A 6,932-nucleotide genomic window follows, 5' to 3' on the forward strand; every position below is an offset into this window, starting at 1 on the left:
AGTGTGATCAGCATGGAGAGAGCTATCTAAACATGTGCATAACAACAAGAATTAAGATGTTCGAAAATCACACCTCTTGAAGATCAATCAATGGCAGCAGTGGATTCAAAGGCCTAGCTGTGTCCAAATCTCTTCTATCAACCTTGTTATGAAGTCTGATGTAGAAATTGAAGCTTGAAACGAACTAGATCTTGATTAATTTGCCACTTCCATCTTCATGTTCTTGAGCTTGCACACCTTGATTCTTCACCAAATGCTTCAATCAAGAGCTTTAATTCTACCAAATGATGATCAAGAAACCAGAATATGCAATAAAAATCATGTGTTACTTGAAGAATTTTTGAATTATGATTGAGAGAAATTTTGGAGGGAAAACTTGGATCTAGATCTAGAATGAATGAAAAATGAAAAATTCTGTTATGATTAGCCTTTTATATGCTTCCTTAATCACATCGCTAATTACACTTAGGCATGGCTAATCAAATTTTAATGCAAAATGAGGTGTAGTGCAAATTTGGAAAATTCACCCCATGGATGCAACATGAACGTGAACAGTACCACCTTACCATTCAATTACACTTAAAATCCACTTATGAACACCATGGAATGATCAAAAAGCTCATGTGATGCACCAATTTTAAATTCATGATTTTCCCTCCAAAAATCACATGCATGGCCAAATGATTATGTGAAAAACTTTCATGCAATGCAATGCTAGTTTTGGAAAATATAGGTCATGACATGTATTATGCAAAAAGAGGCACTCAATTTGGAGTTTTAGATAAAAAATTATGGCATTTTGAAGTTCCATGCACACTTGGCAATGATTTGATCATATCTCCTCAACCATTCATCAGATGCTCATGATCTTGGACTTTTTGGAAATGAGAGAGAAAGATCTTCAACTTTCATGTTGGACACAATTTCATTTGAAGCTTCTTTGATGTTGGAAAGTCAAGTTGAAAGTGGTCCAAAAACTTGCCATTTTTGGAAACTTGAAATTACAGGTCACTTTCCATTTTTGGAAACTTTTGATCTGGCTTCAAAATCTTCAATGTAGATGTTTGACATGATGAATAAGCCTCTCTTGGACATGAATGAAGTGTCTCAAACCATTTCTCCACCTCCTAGCCCTCAGTTGACTTGCAGTTGACTTTTATGGGCCCCAGATGACCTGGACATGTACTGATGACTTTTGAGCCTCTAACCCTTGGTCAAGTTGCTTCAAAATGAACCTTGGCTCATATAAGCTCTCTAGAATACTCATGTGGCCTTCATCTCCAAGAAAACTTTCTCTCTCTTTGCACAGATGAATTCTCTTGATGCCAGTTCTTGTTGACAAGATGCAATGCAAAATGTAATGTTAATAACCTAAAAAATATGGAATGAATGCATGACAGGGGGGTGCAAATTTGAGGTGCTACAGCTGCCCCTATTCAATCAACTGGGAACCTGAATGGATGAGAGCAACGACTGTCAGACTTTCAAGGTACACAGGGATTGAATACCAAAAGAACTTGGAATTTGCACTCTGCGGGGGATGATCAAAGAAACAGTCGACTTGATATACACTGATATCAAGGAAAGCGGGGCCATTTACCGATGGCGGCTTGTGGAACAGTCGACTTGATATACACTGATATCTAGGAAAGCGAGGCCATTTACCGATGGCTGTTGGTGGAACAGTCGACTTGATATACACTGATATCAAGGAAAGCGGGGCCATTTACCGATGGCTGCTGGTGGAACAGTCAACCTGATATACACTGATACCAAGGAAAGCGGGGCCATTTACCGATGGCGGCTTCGACTGGGGAGGAACAAGATGTTCACAACTAGAACCAGACAAGACGTTTACCGACGACTCTACTGGGGATTTTGACAAGATACATGACCATACATTGACCGATTACTGGGAAGGAAGATACATAACCAGACGTCAACGGACGAATGGGAAAAAACTCGACGTTTACCGACATCGAAAGATGATGTTTACCGACACCAAAAGAAAGGACGACCAGACATTTATCGATGACTAGAAAAAAGATACACAACCGGACGTCAACGGACGAATGGGAAAAAACTCGTCGTTTACCGACATCGAAAGATGATGTTTACCGACACCAAAAGAAAGTACGACCAGACATTTACCGATGACTGGAAAAAAGATACACAACCAGACGTCAGCGGACGAATGGGAAAAAGTCGACGTTTACCGACATCGAAAGATGATGTTTACCGACACCAAAAGAAAGTACGACCAGACATTTACCGATGACTGGAAAAAGATACACAACCAGACGTCAATGGACGAATGGGAAAAAACTCGACATTTACCGACATCGAAAGATGATGTTCACCGACACCAAAAGAAAGGACGACCAGACATTTACCGATGACTGGGAAGGAACTCGATGTTTACCGACACCGAAAGATGGTGTTTACCGACACCAAAAAGGAACGACCAGACATTTACCGATGACTGGGAAAGAACTCGACCAGACATCAACGGATGAATGGGAGAAAGAAACCACGACCAGACGCCAACGGACGAATGGGAAGAGAAACCACGACCAGACGCCAACGGACGAATGGGAAGAGAAACCACGACCAGATGCCAACGGACGAATGGGAAGAGACTCGATGTTATGGACATCGAAAGATGATGTCTGCTGACACCAAAAGAAAGGACCCACGCGGGGATCAACACGCCACCTACTGTATCGTGAGGATGACATCTACATATGCCAAAACAAGGCAGACGCTCGCCGGGGACTACGCTGGGGAGTCAACCTTTCCTTTCGCTGACGGGTGAGGAAATAAACCTCTCTGGGGTTTGTTGATTCTGAATGCTATCAAGAGCAACCGCTGCAAACGTGCAATACGGATGTTGAAAACTGATCCACCTATGCTGGGGATGCGACCCAATCTTCCCGATGCAAGGGGAGGACAACTTCTGCTGGGAAAGTAAATGATCACTTTACTGAGCACACGTTTCCTGATTAGATCTCCCAACTCTGTGGGGAATAGCACTGCTGGGGACGCTTGCTGATCTGTCATTCTCGAAACGGCAGAGAAACCCACTCAACTAGGGAGTCACTTGTTAGGAAAACAACAACCTTCCAACCATGTTGGGGAAACTAATTCTGAAATCGACCCAAATGACCCAACGTCACGATGCTAAAACACCTCGGAATAACATCTTCACCAACCATCTCAATCAACTCTTGAATGATAACCACGGCTTAGGGCTAGTTTATGCTTGCAATGCTGATGCATGAGTTTTTTTTCAGCATAATGCTCCATACTCATGGAAATGCGACGCCGTTAATGATGCAATATCCTATGCTTATCTAAATGATGAATGTATAAAACATATCCCCCTCCGGGGATTCTACTGGGGAGCTCGAGGAACTCTGATGAGGAACTTGATGTCACTCGCATCTCCACCCTGCTGGGGAATAGCGCTGCTGCTGGGGAAAGGATAATCCTCACTGGAGATGACCTCCGCTGACCTCGATCCGCTTGGGGACTTCGCTGGGGGGGAAACAAACAACGCCCACCTTCGCTGGGGAAACTGCCTTCGGACTTGCTGGGGATATAACACTCTCAACCCTGCTGGGGAAAACAGCAACCTTGCTGAGGGGAATCAATCTCCAGACCTAGCTGGGGGGAACTGCAAACTCAACCCTGCTAGAGATTACAGCGAACTCCAGACCTGGCTGCTGAGGAACAATCTACCCACTGATACCTCTGCTGGGGATATGGCAACCTTCGGGCTCGTTGGGGACGCTAACAGTCCTCAGACTTGCTGGGGAAATACTCTTCTCGACCCTGCTGGGGATTACATTTTCAACCCTACCGGGAGAGACAGCAAACTTCAGGCCTTCCTGTTGAGGCAACATCGATCTCAAATCCGCTGGGGGATAACAACCTTGAGCCCGCTGGGGAGATACGACCTACTTAACACGGAGCGCCCGTCGACTCGTCGAACACTGGCATTCACCATCCAACCACAGTGTCAGCTTTCCACTTTTGAGAGCTCCCAGACTCATCTGGTCTCTTCTGATTTATCATCTTGTATTCTCGGCTTTTCTTTGCTTCGAGATAAACGATCTCTTCAGATCCGGGCCAACTCTCCAATCCTCAGACTTTGAAGAGTCTTCTTGATTACCCTTTAGGATCGTCGCCATTCTTTCGCCGTCTTTTCACCTTTCTTCTATCCCTTGCCCCTGATTGGACTCTGCGGGGATCTCTTGTCAAAACGCTTTCCATTACTACCTGCAAGTGAGTGAAAACATCTAACAGCACCTGCAAAAGAGATCGTCAGATAAAAACGTGCCCCAGGCGTGCCAAAATTTCAACACCTAGGTCACTCAGGCTCCCGAATAAGATTTCACGTCTTCAATCTCGTAAACATGCATCGGAAGGGACCTCTATGTTTTAAAATGCAAAGATTCTTTATCAAAATAAACGGATGTTTTTGCAATCAAAGCGGTAATGAAAACAAAAACCAAAATTATTTGACTGAACATGCATTTATTGATTGAACCAAAAGTGGCTCATGACTGAGCAACACAAAGGAAGCAATCCCTGAAAAAAGGTAATTGCACACAAAAGGAAAAATCTATCCTAATGGCAATGTGAAACCGCGATCTCATCGAGTTCCAACTCGGTTACACCCCATATGTCCTCAAGACTCTCCGCCCTTTTTGCCTTCTGAACAAGACGCTTCCGACCGATCTCTGCCGGTGATTATCCAGGTGTTATAACCAAAGTACAAACGATCATGCTGGACGCAGTTGTTCGTTTCAATCCCTCTTTTGCCTGGATTACCCTTTTGGGTTTTCAGTCCACCGGGATACCTTTTTTTGCCCAAGCCGCCCTTGTGGGGGTTTTCGACTTGCCGGGTGTATAGATTCTTTTCTTTTTATCCCTAATTTTTGCCCGAACCTTTTTCATTTTTTTTTGGTTCGCCGGGATGCCCTTTTTTGCCTGGACTATTTTATTCTTTTCGTCCAGCGGGTCTCTTTTACGAAGTATCTTTTAACTGCGTCCGCATTCGCAAGGGATGGGGAATCCTCGCCATCAGTGGTCGTTAACAACGAGGTTCTGTCAGAGAAAACCTTCTTGACCACGAATGGGCATTCATAACTGTGTGTCCACTTGCCCCTGTTATTTGTACCGGGAGGAAGGATTCTTTTCAACACCACGTCTCCCACATGATACGCACGAGGTCGCACTTTTCGGTCCAAAGCACGCTTCGTTCACTGGGTACAACTGCTCGTGACAAATAACTGCCAGCCTGTTTTCCAATTCAGTCTCTCTCACTTTTACATCCCTCAGGACTCACTGACGGAATCAGGACCTCAATAGGTAATACCACTTCTATCCCATACACGAGCGAGAACGGCGTTGCCCCAGTAGCCGTACGCACCGAAGTTCGATACCCAGGATACAAGCTTCGTACTCAGCCACCATTGTTGGTGCATTCAAATGTTATCCGGGCAACAAAAAGAATGTGGGCTCCCCTTTGGCGTAACCAAAGCAACACCAACCCCGCTTCCATTCACGTTAACGACCCCTATCAAACATCAGAAATCCGTTCGGATTCAGGGTCAGGCCCCTCCTCCGGGATTGGTTCCTCACAATCTTTCGATTTGAGAACCTCGATGTTCTCATCAGGGAACCCAAACTTTATTGGTTGATAATCCTCAATGGGTTGCTGGGCGAGGTAATCAGACAATACACTCCCCTTTATTACTTTCTGAGAGGTATACCAGATATCATACTCAGTCAAGATCATTTTCCATCTCGCAACCCGTCCGATCAAAGTTGGCTTCTGAAATGCATACTTGATCGGATCCATCTTGGAAATCCACAAAGTGGTATGAACCAGCATATACTGTCTCAGTCGGCGAGCAGCCTATGCCAAAGTACAGCAAGTCTTCTCGAGCAGTGAATATATTGTTTCACAGTCGGTAAACTTTTTGCTAAGGTAAATTGCATGCTCTTTTTGACCAGACTCGTCATGCTGCCCCAGTACACACCCCATAGATCCCTCGAGGACTGTCAAGTACAGAATTAATGTTTGTCCCTACTCAGGAGGCATCAGAATCAGAGGTTCCTGCAAATACTCTTTTATTTCTTCAAAATGCCCCTTGGCAATCATTATTCCACCTGACCGTTTGATCTTTTTTTTTTCAACAGCTTGAATATAGGTTCACACGTGGCATGAGATATGAACCATGAAATGCAGTTCAATCTACTTAAGAAACCACGAACCTCTTTTCTACTCTCGGTTCAGGCATTTCTTGTATGGCTTTTTTCTTTTTTTTTTCTTTTTTTTTAGCAGGATCAACCTCGATTCCTCCTTCTTTCACAATAAGCCTCAGCAACTTACTGGACCGCACTCCAAAAGTGCACTTATTCGGATTCAACCTCAGCTTGAATTGTCTCAACTGGTCCAACAGCTTGGCCCGGTCTACCAGATGCCCCTCTTCTGTTTGGGACTTTGCTATCATGTCATCAACATAGCATTCGGTTTCACGATGAATCATATCATGAAACAAAATCACCATAGACCTTTGATACGTGGCACCGACATTCTTGAGACTGAATGGCATCACCTTATAACAAGAAGGTGCCCCACGGTGTGATGAACATTGTTTTCTCCATATCATCTGGCGTCATTTTGATCTAATTATAGCCAGAAAATCCATCCATGAAGGAAAACACCGAGAACTAAGCTGTATTATCTACCAACACATCGATGTGATGTGAAGTCATCTTTCAGACTGGCTCTGTTCAATCTCGGTAGTTCACACACATCCTCACCCTTCCATCCTTTTCCGGCACCGGCTTCCGCTTTGCTAGAGGACAATCTTCTCTTAACGGTAGCCTGTGTACAACAATATCGGTATCCACCTCTG

The sequence above is a fragment of the Lathyrus oleraceus genome, chromosome 7 (genome assembly GCF_024323335.1).
Source record: "Lathyrus oleraceus cultivar Zhongwan6 chromosome 7, CAAS_Psat_ZW6_1.0, whole genome shotgun sequence".
NCBI classification, from domain to species: domain Eukaryota; kingdom Viridiplantae; phylum Streptophyta; class Magnoliopsida; order Fabales; family Fabaceae; genus Lathyrus; species Lathyrus oleraceus.